Below are 18,664 nucleotides of genomic sequence, written 5' to 3'. Positions count from 1 at the left end.
AAGGAAAATATTCAGAGGGAAGGAAACAAGTAAATCTTAAAACTCAGTTAAAACTCATGACCCAGGGAGAGGGATGGCCATAAGCCTAAAACTCAACGTTAATGTTTTTGATGCGTTAGTTGCGGCGGCAGGTTGAAGGTCATTACGTATTATAATAAATTTAAATTACTATGTATTTAAATTTTACATCTGTACGGAAATGTGAGGGGCTACATATTTAAATGTCAATCAATATAGTTGCTATCCATGATTATTTATATCCCTGAGAGTTCTCATATTACAATTAAGTGTGAATTTGGTACCTGCCTGTCAATCAGTCTAGGTCTGTCTAGCTGTTATGTGTTGACCTGTAGTTCAGTGTCCTATTTATGCGAACTAAAAACTAGTTGAATTTAATCTTCAACCGTATCGTTTTGACTATCCCTTGTTAGCTTCGTTGCCAAATTACAGATTATTTTTTTGACTCAATTTTTTGTAGTATTCGGGATAATTTACACGCGCTATTTAGACGAGTTTTTTTAACTCGTAGCGTAGGTTGAGAGTTAATCAGGCTCCGAACTCACTCAAATTTCATTTGAGGCATGCTAATTGTTCTTCAATACACAAGAATTATCATTTTGTTTTTAATAGCGTGTGGGAAAATCTGAGAAAAAGTGTTTTTCGTGTTCATTATTTCAGGTCTAACAATAGCCAGAAAGTTTGTTTCTTGTTAATTCTGGTAACTTTTGCTAAAAATAACTTTGCATCTGAAAAAACTGAAGATTATTATTATTAAGTTTTTCAACAAATTAATTATCCTTACGTTTCGACCTTTGTCTCCTTTGAGTTACGAGGTGTTTTTGTAACGCTATGATTGTAATAAAATTGGCTAGTCAAACAAATGCTTGGACCCTTTATTTTCATTTTTTTTCCATCTAGAACATGAACGCAACACATCCAACTGCGCTCAAATAAGTTCCTAATTGAGCCAAACTAATTGTTTTTGCTCTTGCGAGAGCAAGCGTTATTGTAATTGCAAACTGGACTTTTTTCGTAATTCACCTTGCTTAAAAATATGTTAGAACTTGAATTTCCGTTGTTATGAAACTTGAAGTTTTTTCACGCCCTTTTTGACTTGGTCTAAAGTTAACGAATAAGTCCGTGCCAGGTTTTATCTCGATTTTTGAACAATTTTTCCAAGAAAACTGGATTTGTCGTACTATAGCATGCCTGCTTATTTTTGTCAATTTACTTTCCAACGAATGAACGTGAATTTTATAAAGCATCATTTTGCATCTGATTTAAGATATTTCAACAATTGTTGGAACTCGTTTGTGTTTGTTAATTCACCAAATTGATTTTTATAATTTTTTTATGTTTTCTTTTGTCGCTCAATTGTTTTTGCTTAACTGGTTAGTAGTATATTGGCTAAACTACATCTTTTTGTATTGTTTGAAAGAGAACACATTAAGAACAATTTGTTTGAAAGACAACAATTTGTTTGAAAGACAACAATTTTTTGCATGGTTATTGAGCGCTGAAAGGTCAAGTTTTGAAGGACTTTAGCTCAAACACTTTCTTTGACAACATTTTATTTTTGGCACATATGGCGTCTCTAAATATTATTGGTTTTTGTTGCCGCCCGGTCATTGATTTGAAACTTGATGCTGGTGATGGAGATTTTTGACCAGTTTTTTTCAAATTGAACCTAATGGGAGAGAAATGTATTGAATTTTTGTAGATTATTTTTTCCGAACTTATAAATAATTTTAATTGATTTTCATCTTGTATTCTGTCTACTAGCTTACAATGCTCTGTTCGTGTCGTGTCGGAAGTGCTGCGAAGCTCCGCTTCATCTCTGTTTTAAATTTGGCCAGCCAGGTCCTGATTGATGAAAGAAATTTGAGTAGGGGAAAAATAAGAGTTTGTCTGCATAAATTTTTTTTATTGATAATTATCTAAACTAAAAGCTAATTTGAAAAGCAATAATCAAAATCTGCCATAGCATATACGGCTTCAACCCGATTCGAGCTGCATTATTTAGATTTACGCTATTAAAGTTAGATGAATTTTTCAATACCAGTTGTCTACAAGGGAAAGGACAGCTTACGAATTAATCATTCCTGCTTAAGGCGTTTTATTTTCCTGTTCTTGCCCAAAAATTTCAACCAGTTCTCTTTGTTCTTATTTTTTTTGCTGATAACTCACGAATCAGTTCCAAATCTTGGTGGATCACAAACAAGCGACCTTTCCGACCTTTCGAATGAGAGGAAATATTATGCACTTCACCACCAATCCTCTGAATAATAAATAAAAGCTAAAAAGAACAAAAAATCTACCTGAATTATGTCTTGTAAAATAGTAGGATTTGAAAAATGACAAAATGGGAAAAATACTGGATACATTTACCAGTAGCGGATATAGGGGGGAGAAGGCGGACCCCCCACTCAGGGTTTCGACCCACTGCCGACCCAAAGGGTCCCCCTTCGTACTATTTTGAGATTTGAAATTTTGGCAAAATACCCTTCGGCGCCAATATACACCAATTTCTGAGGGAGGAGCGCGCGCCCAAAAAATGCGATGTTTTGGTCAAAATTTTCCGAAAACTGCCTAAAAGCACATTTTTTGGCCTGTTTTTTCAAAAACTTGCCGGCGGCGCAGAAAAATTTGGTCAAAATGGGGGTATTTATAGTGATTTGGGAGGGCTCAGAAAATCAATTGGGTCGACCTAAAAAAAAGGTCGACAAAAAAAAGGGAGAGGGATGGCCATAAGCCTAAAACTCAAAGTTATTGTTTTTGATGCGTTAGTTGTGGCGGCAGGTTGAAGGTCATTACGTATTATTTTAAATTTAAATTACTATGTATTTAAATTTTACATCTGTACCGAAATGTGAGGGGCTACATATTTAGATGTCAATCAATTTAGTTGCTATCCATTATTATTTATATCCCTGAGAGTTCTCATATTACAATTAAGTGTGAATTTGGTACCTGCTTGTCAATCAGTCTAGGTCTGTCTAGCTGTTATGTGTTGACCTCTAGTTCAGTGTCTTATTTATGCGGACTAGAAACTAGTTGAATTTAATCTTCAACCGTATCTTTTTGACTATCCCTTGTTAGCTTCGTTGTCAAATTACAGATTATTTTGTTTGACTCAATTTTTTGTAGTATTCGGGATAATTTACACGCGCTATTTAGACGAGTTTTTTAATTCGTAGCGTAAGTTGAGAGTTAATCAGGCTCCGAACTCACTCAAAATTCATTTGAGGCATGCTATTTGTTCTTCAATACACAAGAATTATCATTTTGTTTTTAATAGCGTGTGGGAAAATCTGAGAAAAAGTGTTTTTCGTGTTCATTAATTCAGGTCTAACAACAGCCAGAAAGTTTGTTTCTTGATAATTCTGGTTACTTTTGCTAAAAACAACTTTGCATCTGAAAAAACTGAAGATTATTATTATTAAGTTTTTCAACAAATTAATTATCCTTACGTTTTGACCTTTGTCTACTTTGATTTACAAGGTGTTTTTGTAACGCTATGATTGTATTAAAATTGGCTGCTCAAACAAATGCTTGGACCGTTTATTTTCAGTTTTTTTGTTCTATCTACAACACGACCGCAACACATCCAACTGCGCTCAAATAAGTTCCTAATTGAGCCAAACTAATTGTTTTTGCTCTTGCGAGAGCAAGCGTTATTGTAATTGCAAACTGGACTTTTTTTCGTAATTCACTTTGCTTAAAAATATGTTAGAACTTGAATTTCCGTTGTTATGAAACTTGAAGTTTTTTCACGCCTTTTTTGACTTGTTCTAAAGTTAACGAATAAGTCCGTGTCAGGTTTTTTCTCGATTTTTGAACAATTTTTTCAAGAAAACTGGATTTGTCGTACTATAGCATGCCTGCTTATTTTTGTCAATTTACTTTCTGACGAATGAACGTGAATTTTATAAAGCATCATTTTGCATCTGATTTAAGATATTTCAAGAATTGTTGGAATTCGTTTGTGTTTGTTAATTCACCAAATTGATTTTTACTATTTTTTTAATGTTTTCTTTTGTCGCTCAATTGTTTTTGCTTAACTGGTTAGTAGTATATTGGCTAAACTACATCTTTTTGTATTGTTTGAAAGACAACACATTAAGAACAATTTGTTTGAAAGACAACAATTTGTTTGAAAGACAACAATTTTTTGCATGGTTATTGAGCGCTGAAAGGTCAAGTTTTGAAGGATTTTAGCTCAAACATTTTCTTTGACAACATTTTATTTTTGGCACAAATGGCGTCTCTAAGTATTATTGGTTTTTGTTGCCGCGCCTGGTCATTGATTTGAAAGTTGATGCTGGTGATGGAGTTTTTTGACCAGTTTTCTTCAAATTGAACCTAATGGGAGAGAAAGGTATTGAATTTTTGTAGATTATTTTTTTTCGAACTTATAAATAATTTTAATTGATTTTCATCTTGTATTCTGTCTACTAGCTTACAATGCTCTGTTCGTGTCGTGTCGGAAGTGCTGCGAAGCTCCGCTTCATCTCTGTTTTAAATTTGGCGAGCCAGGTCCTGATTGATGAAAGAAATTTGAGTAGGGGAAAAATAAGAGTTTGTCTGCATAAATTTTTTTTATTGATAATTATCTAAACTAAAAGCTAATTTGAAAAGCAATAATCAAAATCTGCCATAGCATATACGGCTTCAACCCGATTCGAGCTGCATTATTTAGATTTACGCTATTAAAGTTAGATGAATTTTTCAATACCAGTTGTCTACAAGGGAAAGGACAGCTTACGAATTAATCATTCCTGCTTAAGGCGTTTTATTTTCCTGTTCTTGCCCAAAAATTTCAACCAGTTCTCTTTGTTCTTATGTTTTTTGCTGATAACTCACGAATCAGTTCCAAATCTTGGTGGATCACAAACAAGCGACCTTTCCGACCTTTCGAATGAGAGGAAATATTATGCACTTCACCACCAATCCTCTGAATAATAAATAAAAGCTAAAAAGAACAAAAAATCTACCTGAATTATGTTTTGTAAAATAGTAGGATTTGAAAAATGACAAAATGGGAAAAATACTGGATACATTTACCAGTAGCGGATATAGGGAGGAGAAGGCGGACCCCCCACTCAGGGTTTCGACCCACTGCCGACCCAAAGGGTCCCCCTTTGTACTATTTTGAGATTTATAATTTTGGCAAAATACCCTTCGGCGCCAATATACACCAATTTCTGAGGGAGGAGCGCGCGCCGAAAGAATGCGATGTTTTGGTCAAAATTTTCCGAAAACTGCCTAAAAGCACATTTTTTGGACTGTTTTTTCAAAAACTTGCCGGCGGCGCAGAAAAATTTGGTCAAAATGGGGGTATTTATAGTGATTTGGGAGGGCTCAGAAAATCAATTGGGTCGACCTAAAAAAAAAGGTCGACAAAAAAAAGGGAGAGGGATGGCCATAAGCCTAAAACTCAAAGTTATTGTTTTTGATGCGTTAGTTGTGGCGGCAGGTTGAAGGTCATTACGTATTATTTTAAATTTAAATTACTATGTATTTAAATTTTACATCTGTACCGAAATGTGAGGGGCTACATATTTAGATGTCAATCAATTTAGTTGCTATCCATTATTATTTATATCCCTGAGAGTTCTCATATTACAATTAAGTGTGAATTTGGTACCTGCTTGTCAATCAGTCTAGGTCTGTCTAGCTGTTATGTGTTGACCTCTAGTTCAGTGTCTTATTTATGCGGACTAGAAACTAGTTGAATTTAATCTTCAACCGTATCTTTTTGACTATCCCTTGTTAGCTTCGTTGTCAAATTACAGATTATTTTGTTTGACTCAATTTTTTGTAGTATTCGGGATAATTTACACGCGCTATTTAGACGAGTTTTTTAATTCGTAGCGTATGTTGAGAGTTAATCAGGCTCCGAACTCACTCAAAATTCATTTGAGGCATGCTATTTGTTCTTCAATACACAAGAATTATCATTTTGTTTTTAATAGCGTGTGGGAAAATCTGAGAAAAAGTGTTTTTCGTGTTCATTAATTCAGGTCTAACAACAGCCAGAAAGTTTGTTTCTTGATAATTCTGGTTACTTTTGCTAAAAACAACTTTGCATCTGAAAAAACTGAAGATTATTATTATTAAGTTTTTCAACAAATTAATTATCCTTACGTTTTGACCTTTGTCTACTTTGATTTACAAGGTGTTTTTGTAACGCTATGATTGTATTAAAATTGGCTGCTCAAACAAATGCTTGGACCGTTTATTTTCAGTTTTTGTTCCATCTACAACACGACCGCAACACATCCAACTGCGCTCAAATAAGTTCCTAATTGAGCCAAACTAATTGTTTTTGCTCTTGCGAGAGCAAGCGTTATTGTAATTGCAAACTGGACTTCTTTTCGTAATTCACTTTGCTTAAAAATATGTTAGAACTTGAATTTCCGTTGTTATGAAACTTGAAGTTTTTTCACGCCTTTTTTGACTTGTTCTAAAGTTAACGAATAAGTCCGTGTCAGGTTTTTTCTCGATTTTTGAACAATTTTTTCAAGAAAACTGGATTTGTCGTACTATAGCATGCCTGCTTATTTTTGTCAATTTACTTTCCGACGAATGAACGTGAATTTTATAAAGCATCATTTTGCATCTGATTTAAGATATTTCAACAATTGTTGGAACTCGTTTGTGTTTGTTAATTCACCAAATTGATTTTTATAATTTTTTTATGTTTTCTTTTGTCGCTCAATTGTTTTTGCTTAACTGGTTAGTAGTATATTGGCTAAACTACATCTTTTTGTATTGTTTGAAAGACAACACATTAAGAACAATTTGTTTGAAAGACAACAATTTGTTTGAAAGACAACAATTTTTTGCATGGTTATTGAGCGCTGAAAGGTCAAGTTTTGAAGGATTTTAGCTCAAACATTTTCTTTGACAACATTTTATTTTTGGCACAAATGGCGTCTCTAAGTATTATTGGTTTTTGTTGCCACGCCTGGTCATTGATTTGAAAGTTGATGCTGGTGATGGAGTTTTTTGACCAGTTTTCTTCAAATTGAACCTAATGGGAGAGAAATGTATTGAATTTTTGTAGATTATTTTTTCCGAACTTATAAATAATTTTAATTGATTTTCATCTTGTATTCTGTCTACTAGCCTACAATGCTCTGTTCGTGTCTTGTCGGAAGTGCTACGAAGCTCCTCTTCATCTCTGTTTTAAATTTGGCGAGCCAGGTCCTGATTGATGAAAGAAATTTGAGTAGGGGAAAAATAAGAGTTTGTCTGCATAAATTTTTTTTATTGATAATTATCTAAACTAAAAGCTAATTTGAAAAGCAATAATCAAAATCTGCCATAGCATTTACGGCTTCAACCCGATTCGAGCTGCATTATTTAGATTTACGCTATTAAAGTTAGATGAATTTTTCAATACCAGTTGTCTACAAGGGAAAGGACAGCTTACGAATTAATCATTCCTGCTTAAGGCGTTTTATTTTCCTGTTCTTGCCCAAAAATTTCAACCAGTTCTTTTTGTTATTATTTTTTTTGCTGATAACTCACGAATCAGTTCCAAATCTTGGTGGATCACAAACAAGCGACCTTTCCGACCTTTCGAATGAGAGGAAATATTATGCACTTCACCACCAATCCTCTGAATAATAAATAAAAGCTAAAAAGAACAAAAAATCTACCTGAATTATGTTTTGTAAAATAGTAGGATTTGAAAAATGACAAAATGGGAAAAATACTGGATACATTTACCAGTAGCGGATATAGGGGGGAGAAGGCGGACCCCCCACTCAGGGTTTCGACCCACTGCCGACCCAAAGGGTCCCCCTTTGTACTATTTTGAGATTTATAATTTTGGCAAAATACCCTTCGGCGCCAATATACACCAATTTCTGAGGGAGGAGCGCGCGCCGAAAAAATGCGATGTTTTGGTCAAAATTTTCCGAAAACTGCCTAAAAGCACATTTTTTGGCCTGTTTTTTCAAAAACTTGCCGGCGGCGCAGAAAAATTTGGTCAAAATGGGGGTATTTATAGTGATTTGGGAGGGCTCAGAAAATCAATTGGGTTGACCTAAAAAAAAGTTCGACAAAAAAAAGGGAGAGGGATGGCCATAAGCCTAAAACTCAAAGTTATTGTTTTTGATGCGTTAGTTGTGGCGGCAGGTTGAAGGTCATTACGTATTATTTTAAATTTAAATTACTATGTATTTAAATTTTACATCTGTACCGAAATGTGAGGGGCTACATATTTAGATGTCAATCAATTTAGTTGCTATCCATTATTATTTATATCCCTGAGAGTTCTCATATTACAATTAAGTGTGAATTTGGTACCTGCTTGTCAATCAGTCTAGGTCTGTCTAGCTGTTATGTGTTGACCTCTAGTTCAGTGTCTTATTTATGCGGACTAGAAACTAGTTGAATTTAATCTTCAACCGTATCTTTTTGACTATCCCTTGTTAGCTTCGTTGTCAAATTACAGATTATTTTGTTTGACTCAATTTTTTGTAGTATTCGGGATAATTTACACGCGCTATTTAGACGAGTTTTTTAACTCGTAGCGTAAGTTGAGAGTTAATCAGGCTCCGAACTCACTCAAAATTCATTTGAGGCATGCTATTTGTTCTTCAATACACAAGAATTATCATTTTGTTTTTAATAGCGTGTGGGAAAATCTGAGAAAAAGTGTTTTTCGTGTTCATTATTTCAGGTCTAACAACAGCCAGAAAGTTTGTTTCTTGATAATTCTGGTTACTTTTGCTAAAAACAACTTTGCATCTGAAAAAACTGAAGATTATTATTATTAAGTTTTTCAACAAATTAATTATCCTTACGTTTTGACCTTTGTCTACTTTGATTTACAAGGTGTTTTTGTAACGCTATGATTGTATTAAAATTGGCTGCTCAAACAAATGCTTGGACCGTTTATTTTCAGTTTTTGTTCCATCTACAACACGACCGCAACACATCCAACTGCGCTCAAATAAGTTCCTAATTGAGCCAAACTAATTGTTTTTGCTCTTGCGAGAGCAAGCGTTATTGTAATTGCAAACTGGACTTTTTTTCGTAATTCACTTTGCTTAAAAATATGTTAGAACTTGAATTTCCGTTGTTATGAAACTTGAAGTTTTTTCACGCCTTTTTTGACTTGTTCTAAAGTTAACGAATAAGTCCGTGTCAGGTTTTTTCTCGATTTTTGAACAATTTTTTCAAGAAAACTGGATTTGTCGTACTATAGCATGCCTGCTTATTTTTGTCAATTTACTTTCCGACGAATGAACGTGAATTTTATAAAGCATCATTTTGCATCTGATTTAAGATATTTCAAGAATTGTTGGAATTCGTTTGTGTTTGTTAATTCACCAAATTGATTTTTACTATTTTTTTTATGTTTTCTTTTGTCGCTCAATTGTTTTTGCTTAACTGGTTAGTAGTATATTGGCTAAACTACATCTTTTTGTATTGTTTGAAAGACAACACATTAAGAACAATTTGTTTGAAAGACAACAATTTGTTTGAAAGACAACAATTTTTTGCATGGTTATTGAGCGCTGAAAGGTCAAGTTTTGAAGGATTTTAGCTCAAACATTTTCTTTGACAACATTTTATTTTTGGCACAAATGGCGTCTCTAAGTATTATTGGTTTTTGTTGCCGCGCCTGGTCATTGATTTGAAAGTTGATGCTGGTGATGGAGTTTTTTGACCAGTTTTCTTCAAATTGAACCTAATGGGAGAGAAAGGTATTGAATTTTTGTAGATTATTTTTTTTCGAACTTATAAATAATTTTAATTGATTTTCATCTTGTATTCTGTCTACTAGCTTACAATGCTCTGTTCGTGTCGTGTCGGAAGTGCTGCGAAGCTCCGCTTCATCTCTGTTTTAAATTTGGCGAGCCAGGTCCTGATTGATGAAAGAAATTTGAGTAGGGGAAAAATAAGAGTTTGTCTGCATAAATTTTTTTTATTGATAATTATCTAAACTAAAAGCTAATTTGAAAAGCAATAATCAAAATCTGCCATAGCATATACGGCTTCAACCCGATTCGAGCTGCATTATTTAGATTTACGCTATTAAAGTTAGATGAATTTTTCAATACCAGTTGTCTACAAGGGAAAGGACAGCTTACGAATTAATCATTCCTGCTTAAGGCGTTTTATTTTCCTGTTCTTGCCCAAAAATTTCAACCAGTTCTCTTTGTTCTTATTTTTTTTGCTGATAACTCACGAATCAGTTCCAAATCTTGGTGGATCACAAACAAGCGACCTTTCCGACCTTTCGAATGAGAAGAAATATTATGCACTTCACCACCAATCCTCTGAATAATAAATAAAAGCTAAAAAGAACAAATTATCTACCTGAATTATGTTTTGTAAATTAATAGGATTTGAAAAATGACAAAATGGGAAAAATACTGGATACATTTACCAGTAGCGGATATAGGGGGGAGAAGGCGGACCCCCCACTCAGGGTTTCGACCCACTGCCGACCCAAAGGGTCCCCCTTTGTACTATTTTGAGATATATATTTTTGGCAAAGTACCCTTTGCCGCCAATATACACCAATTTCTGAGGGAGGAACGCGCGCCGAAAAAACGCGATTTTTTGGCCAAAATTTTCCGAAAACTGCCTAAAAACACCTTTTTTGGCCTGTTTTTTCAAAAGTTTGCCGGCAGGGCAGAAAAATTTGGTCAAAATGGGGGTATTTATAGTGATTTGGGAGGGCTCAGAAAATCAATTGGGTCGACCTAAAAAAAAGGTCGACAAAATTTTCGATTTTTTTTGAAAATCTGCCCCCCCCCCTCCTGCCCCCTCTTCGAGAAAATTCTAGATCCGCCCCCGCATTTATCGACGTTTCTCAACGCAAATTTCAAGGATTTTAGCGCGGCGAACTAACGCTCATGCAAAATCAATTATTTGAGTTTTAATTAAAGAAATCGTGTTTTCCCCAATACTTCTATAGCAGGCCCAGATTAAATCACTTGAAAATAAATATTAGCTAGGGGCTGAAAAATCAAGATAAAATTTTCGAAAATAACTGATTTTTTTTTAAACGCCTATCTTGCACCAACAAACTGAGTATTACTGAGATGCAGATGGTACAATCAAGGGTTTGAATTGACAGTCACAGTTTTGTTCCGGTTTTCGTTTTACGAAGCGGAAGTTTAATAGTCTAAAAGGTGTAACTCGGCACCATTAAATCAATTCAATGGATGCAAATTAATTGATCATAGTTAATTGATGTTCCACTTTTAGACAACCTTGGATAACTAATACGTAGAATTAATTGACAGGTATTTACAATGATGCAAGCTAATTTTAGCCACTATATTTACAATTATTAAGGTTGTAGTTTTTCTATATCAAAGATACTGTTGAAAAAATTCCGGTTCACACTTTCACGGTTAAATTTGTCACTTATCAACAACTAGTTTATACTTCTTATAATTCTAATCCAAGATAATTGGACATTGAAATAAAAAGTTTTGCGAAATGAAGTGTGCCAGTGAAATTAAGCACCAGATTTTTTGGCACAAGTCTAATCACGACAAACCAGCCATCAATTGACGTAGGTTTGTCGCTTACGATGATGCTGGATCGTCGATGAGAAAAATCCCCCTTAGGTGATGCTGATAAAATTTATAAATCGTCCAAAATAAAAGCAGGCATATATGAAAAACATTAGTTTCGGCAATCGGGGCCATAGTCCAAAATATTGTCTCACTAATGTAAAATGCCTGGAAAATATGCTCACTCTAGCAAGGGTATTTCAAAAAAAAAATTTTCACTTCCGCAAGTCGCACTTTTTGATGCTGTTTTGTGCAGAATTTATTTTTCTAGTAGGCTAAATACACTGTTGATACGTATTTCCACTGCTTTATCAAGTAAAATATAACACGTAAAAATTTTTATGTAAAGATGACAAGCTGGGGTGGTTAAACAGTGTAGTTCTCCGTCGCGATTTCTGGGTTAGAACATCGTAGCTTCAGATAATTTTATGTTTCGAACTTGATTTTCTTTCGATGCGTTTTTGGTAGGGTGACAATACATCGCAAGCGACAATTCATCGCAAGTGAAAATTCGTAGCATTCGTAAAAGGCGACTATTTGCAGCACGTGACAACTCGTAGCAAGCGAAAATTAGTACGGCTAAAAAATTTGATCAGATCAACAGAGTTACGATGAAACGCTTAAATTGAAGAGTAAAGAAACTAAACATCAAAATTGAACGAGAGACCATCAAGTTGCTTCAGATTAGTAATACTGCGATAATGTTTAAGGAGTTCAATTAACTTGGCTTGGCTTTTATTGTATTTTGGCACCTTGGCTGCACTTTATCATGCAGTTATTTGCACTTATTTTTTATCCGACAGGATTTGTTCTTTTCTCAGTAATTGGATAAATTTTGAATGGCAGTGCTTGTACAGTACACCACATCCCCATCTGAAAATTTCTGTGCCATTCCTCCACCAAACTTTTGGCTTTCGTGTGTTCCATGGTAGGCGTTTTTGAACTGATCCAGAGAAAAATTGAAAGTTTCCCAGCCCACTGCATCCTCGGAGGATGGTTTCAACCCAAAATTGATTCAAAACCATCGACCTAATCCAGTCGGGGGGGGGGGGGGCTTGGCCCTTTTTGTGGAAAGGGGGACTCGCCACATTTGTAAAACTAAAATAAAAACTAAAAATCACGGACTTTATTGCAAAATCAATAATCGAAAAGCGACAAAGAAAACGCGAACATTTTTTTTTCGAAATTCTTCTATCAAGTGCAATCATATTTCTGATGCAGGTGCAAGCGGAGCTTTGCAGTACATGCGATAGAATACAAACAAGCTGAGAAAAGCTTCTAAATTGAACAAGGAACCAGATCTACAAGTTTTTTTTATTTGTTTTGATTTATATGGAATAAAAGTTCATTGAAATAAAATTTCATTGGAAATTACCCAAACTAAACCAATTAAAAAATTGATTACTTTCGGAATAAACTTAAACATGCGGTAGGATGGTGGAAAAGACTTTCCAGACACCCGTCGAGATAAACAATGTTTTTAAGAAAAAAAAACTGCACAAAATTCATGAAGATGTCTAGGTTCCCCAAAACCACCCAAACAATGCAAAATGCAACCAAAAACTTATATATAAAACTAGCAAACTAAATTAGTTGAAAAATAAACGGCTGAAACTAAAAATTAATGCATTTGTCTGTAGTTAGATACACGTTGAGAAAGCATGAAGAGTAACAGAAATAGATATGAACTTACAAAATTCACTGGATGGCAATAAAACCGAAAATTTTTGGGTGGATGCCTGTTAAGTTACAAAGATATTGTCAATTTAAAATGTTGAGCTATAATTTTCTGCAGCTGAAAATTGTAAGCCGTCTTAATTTCTCTTGAAACACGCTACTTATTCTATGTTCACCTTTCAAATTAAGCCATATTATGGTCACTAAGCGGATAAAATAAAAACTGGAAAAGTTGAAGCAAGAAAATCCAATTCGGCGAAAACACAAAAGTTATCAAAAATAAAAAAAACTGATGAAAAACAAAATTTGTTTTCTACGAAAAAGTTGCTTCAACCGGACAAAAATGGCAGGATTTGGAAAGTGTGTTCTCAAAAAAATGAGACTAAAGATAGTCCGAAAATTAGATTTCTCACACTAAAAAAATCTTGCCCCTGGCCGGAATCAAACCAATAAAATTTATCGCCTCAAGTGTGGTCTTTATCTCCACGCAATATGATTTAATTTAGTCGAACTTAATGTACAATTGCACTTCCAAAATAAGCTGAGAAAAGCCTTCGTGATGCTGTCAAACTAATTTTTAAACTGGAAAAAAAACTGTTTTCCGATTTGCAGGCGTAATTTTTCCAAAGTGGATTGAGGCAAGCAACAGAATTCTTAAAGCAGTTTAACAGAGGCAAAAAATATAAATTTCTAGAAAGTCTTCCGCGCGTATGGGTTTGGAAGGAGTGTTAAAATAAAAAATCATTTAAGAGATAAGGAAAAATTAAAATTTTATCAAATTCTTCAGCAATTTTTTTTTTTAATTTTAAAAAAACAGCCGGAACCTTATGGGCTTCATTTTGATAAAAACAGAATGTAGTTTGAGATTTGAACTTTGCAATAAAGTTTTTCCAAATTCAAGGCTTTTGGCATCAAATACTGAATAAATGATGAAGTTCACACCTTCACCTCTATGTATACCAAGTTGTAAAGAGCACGGCGATTTTGATTGGTTGAAAATCCCAGCTAACCAAGATACAATTCTCCCTTAAATCACTTAAAGTAGATGTTGTTAACTACAGGGTGTTTCAAATAATTTGTTGTTTTTTAAAACGCTATAGTTTTTTTTTGTGCGAATAAAAAGACACAGTTTTTTTCTGAAAATGAGAGTCAACTGACGGAATTTTATCAAACTTGCGGAAATTCTTTGTAAAAGTTATCGGAAATGCCCGCCCATTTTGCGCCACACACATTTGCAACATTAGAAAAAAAATTTCAATTAATCATTTACAAGCCTTTTGCATACTGCTAGCAGCTTTCAATGTTTGAATGATTTCCTGAACACTTCGTAGGCTAATACGATGTACAGTTTTCCCCCAAGTGAACGCACAGCCAAAAATCGAAAAGGGTATGATCCGGGCTTTAAAATGTGGTTCAAGTTATGGGTTTTGATAGTTGGGCTTTGATAAATTATGAGCCAGATAGCTTGTTTCTGTGTGAAGCCCTGAATGTTCCGGTTGCATTTTAAGGAGTAGTGTTCGTCAAAAAACAAAAGATAGTCCGATAATTGATTTCCTCACATTAAAAAAATTCTTCCTCTGGCCAGAATCAAACCAATAACATTTGCCGTCCCTAGTGTGGTCCTCACCTCCACGCTATATGAGCCAATTTATTACTTTGCTTTTGATGTACTACTGCACTATTAAAATATTTTGAGAAAATCCTTCGGGATGCTCCCTAACAAATTTTTTAACTGTAAAAAGACTGTATTCCGATTTACAGGCGTAATTTTTCCAAAATAGATTGAGGCAAGCTGCGGTAATTTTGAATTAGTTTAACAGAGGCAAAAAAGTAAATTTCAAGAAAGTCTACCGCGCGTATGGGTTAGGAAGGAGTGTAAAAATACGATGTCAAATAAAAGATGAGGAAGAAACTAAAGCTCTCGCAAATTCTTAAGCAAAAACTCTTTCATTCAAATTTAAGGGTAGTTGGAACCTCAAGGGCTTCATTTTGATAAAAGCAGAAACTTGTTTGAGATTTGAAATTAGCACAACAAATTTTCCAATTTCAAGGCTTTTGGCAATAAATACTGAATAAATGATTTAAGTTCGCAATTTCACCTCTAACTATACCAAGTAAATGCTCGACAATTTTGATTGGTTGAAACTCCCAGCTAGCCAAGATACAATCCTTCCGTTAAATTACCTAAAGTAGATGTTGTTAACTACAAGGTTTTTCAAATTTTTTATTGTTTTCTTGAAACGCTATAGTTTTTTTGTGAGAAAATAAAAACACAATTTTTGCATATGGAAGACAACTGAGGGAATTTTATCAACCTGCAGAAATTGTATATAAAAATTATCGAAAATGTCCGCCCATTTTGCGCCACACAGATTTTTAATATTTTCTTCACTTTTTTCAATGAATCTTTACAAGTCTAGGCCCTTATTGTACTGCTAGCATCTTTCAATGTTTGAATGATTTCCTGAACACTTCGTGGGCTAATACGATGTACAATTTCCCTCCAAATGACAGCGCAGCCAAAAATTGAAGAAGTTATGATCCGGGCTTTAAAATTCGTTTTAAGTTATGGGGTTTGATAGTTGGGCTTTGATAAATTGCGAACAAAGTTGCTTGTTTCAGTGCGAAGCCCTGAAGGTTCCGATTGCATTTTTAGGAGCAGTGCTTGTCAAAAATAAAATGATGATTTTTCAAAAAATATATGAAAATTTTTTTTTTCAAAATTTTTGAGATTTCTTATCAACACCCCACACGCCATATGAAAGACAAAGTCATTGATTTAGATTCTTGTAAGCTAGCAGTTATGACAAATAGCTTGCTTCAACAATTACGATCAAGTTTTAAGATTGGTTAAATCGCTGTTAACAGCGCAAAATATATCACGCATCAATTGTCCCAAATTGGCCATTTTGGCAACTTTTAAGACCCCAAATTATTTTTTAAATTTGAGCTAAAAACAACTCTAACTTTGGTTAATAAAAAAAAATCCGCAAGAAATGACTAGGTAAAAAGTCAAATTTTTAACGAACTGTTTATAGCTTTAAAACTTGAAACAATTGGAAAAATGAGGGTACTTTTATCACGTTGATCAAAACAACGCAATTTTTATTTCCAATCCAATTTTCGTCATCTTTGCACATTCTCTTCCAATGTGAAGTGAAACGGATCAACAGATGAGAAATGATAAGTTTTTATAAAATATCAATTTATTCAAAACACCCTGTAGATCCAGACGAAACATGGGCTGTTTTTTGAAGTCCGTTTTTTGTTGATTGCAGAATTTCAAAAACTACATGTAAAAATGTAAAACATCGTGTGATAGCTGCAGGGAAAATTTACATTAAGATGAAAAAAAATTGCAAAAATAGACAGGTGATTATTCAAAAACTCTTGGTCAAGATGTTGAGTTTTATAGCAAGTATTTTTGTTGAGTCAAAAAAATTATATATCGTAAAATACTATTTATAAGCGCTTTCAGCCCAGATTTAAAAAAAAATCTTTTTAAATTGTTTAAAATCTTCATATTTCATTTCTTCGAAAACTTGGCATAAAAATTAAGGTTTCATTGCAAAATCTTTAAACCGTTAAAATTTTTCTTAAGTAATGTGTTCAATCTTCAAATAAAGGGAAACTTTTGTTTTCATTCGTTGTGTTTTTTTTCCAATTGTGTTATAAGCCTTTTTTCACCAAGTTTCACCATTATTGATGATTCGTGATACCATTTTATCAAGTTTTCGATGATTTTCTTTCAACAAATTTCAAAGAATCTTCCAATTTTAACTAAATTAGCAAAATTGCTGGGCATGTGTCGCTTTTTCAAAAAAGTATTCAGAATATTCAAGGACGCGTGGTTTCTGTTGTTGCTTTTTTCGAAAATTTTCTCTATTTTTGAAAATCACTAAGAATATTTAGCTTGCGTCAATCAGAAACCATTTTGAGCACCAATTGCCACAAAAGATATGCGCTGATCTCAACAAGACTGTTCATATCAGGGCCAAGCTCTAAAAGATCCTACTATCCTTTAACAATAAAATATCAACAAAATATGGGATTCAAGTGATAATAAAAATTCAATTCCTCAATTCAATTCTTTGTAGTTCTGGAATGCAGGAAAAATCGCCAAGCATGAATAATTCGCGTTAAATTTTTAGCCTCAAAGATTAAAACGAGCAGTTATCATATTATTGTTTGAGAGTGCCCATTTGGTCAGGTTTATATAGTGGTGTCCGCGCCCTGGCCCATGAAGATTCATGGATTGATGCCCTAGCATATATATTCTTCATTTAATCGAAAGTGGGAAGATTTTAAAAAAATTGCAAGTGTAAGCTCAGCAACCAATCTAGTTTGAAATCAGTTCCTTTCAATTTGAATTGGTTGATGAGCTCACATTTGCAATTTTTCTGTTGGCATCCTTACTATAATTTACGACAAGAAAAGAATTTTTTATCAAAAAAAAACAGGATTTTTTCTGGGCGGAACACAGTCAAAAATTTTTTTTCTCGGTCGAAACAACTCTCAGTCGAATAAACTCCTCAGCCGAAATCGGTCGAAAAAATTTGACCTCAGTGGAATTTGGTCGAAATGTTCTTCGTCGGTCGAAGATAGACGAAACAGAGACAGCTTGGGTCGAGTCGGTCGAAACATATCGAGCCTGGGTCAAGACGGTCGTAATATACCAACTTTTGGTCGAGTTGGTCGAAAATAAGTTGCAAAGCCCAATCCGGTAAGCAAGCTAGTTGATTCAAGAAATACTATGATTCAAGTTATCGCGATCTTTACTGCTGCATAAAACAATGAAAAATGTGCACTGGGTTGTCCATCTTGGTGAGGTGAACAAACGATAGAAAAAAAGTTTGGTTTTCTGATCCCACCCGGCACCCTTTGAAAGTCGAGCAAGTTCCTTTTTGCGACTGAAACTCAGCGGTCGAGAAGCAACTTTAAGTCGAGCACAAATTCCAAGCATACCCGATTTCGGTCGAAAGAGTCGAAACATTCCCAATTTTGGTCGAGAAATTCGGAAAATTCGAAAAAAAAGATAAAAAAACATTGGTCGAGCACAGTCGAAACATACCTGATTGTGGTCGAAAAAACAAAAAAATAGATCGAGCACAGTCAAAACATAGGTCGAGCCAGGGGCGGATTTAGGGGGGGAGGGGCGGGGGGGGGGCGGACGTTTTCTCCCCCCTCAGGGATTCGACCCCCTGCTGACCCAAAGGGTCCCCCCTTTGATACTTTTTCAGAAATCCACTTTTGGCCGAGCGACCCTTAAATTTTTCTAAAGGCGCCTTTGGCGCCAATTTATACTAACTTTGAGGGGGAGCGCGCGCCAAAAAAAAACGCGATTTTTTTGTCAAAATTTTTCAAAAAGTGCCCAAAAACGGCTTTTTTGACTGTTTTTTCAAAAATTTGCCTGCGGCGCAGAAAACTTTGCCAAA

This window comes from Symsagittifera roscoffensis, chromosome 1, assembly GCF_963678635.1.
Source record: "Symsagittifera roscoffensis chromosome 1, txSymRosc1.1, whole genome shotgun sequence".
NCBI classification, from domain to species: domain Eukaryota; kingdom Metazoa; phylum Xenacoelomorpha; order Acoela; family Convolutidae; genus Symsagittifera; species Symsagittifera roscoffensis.
Note: the sequence above shows the minus strand (reverse complement) of the source record.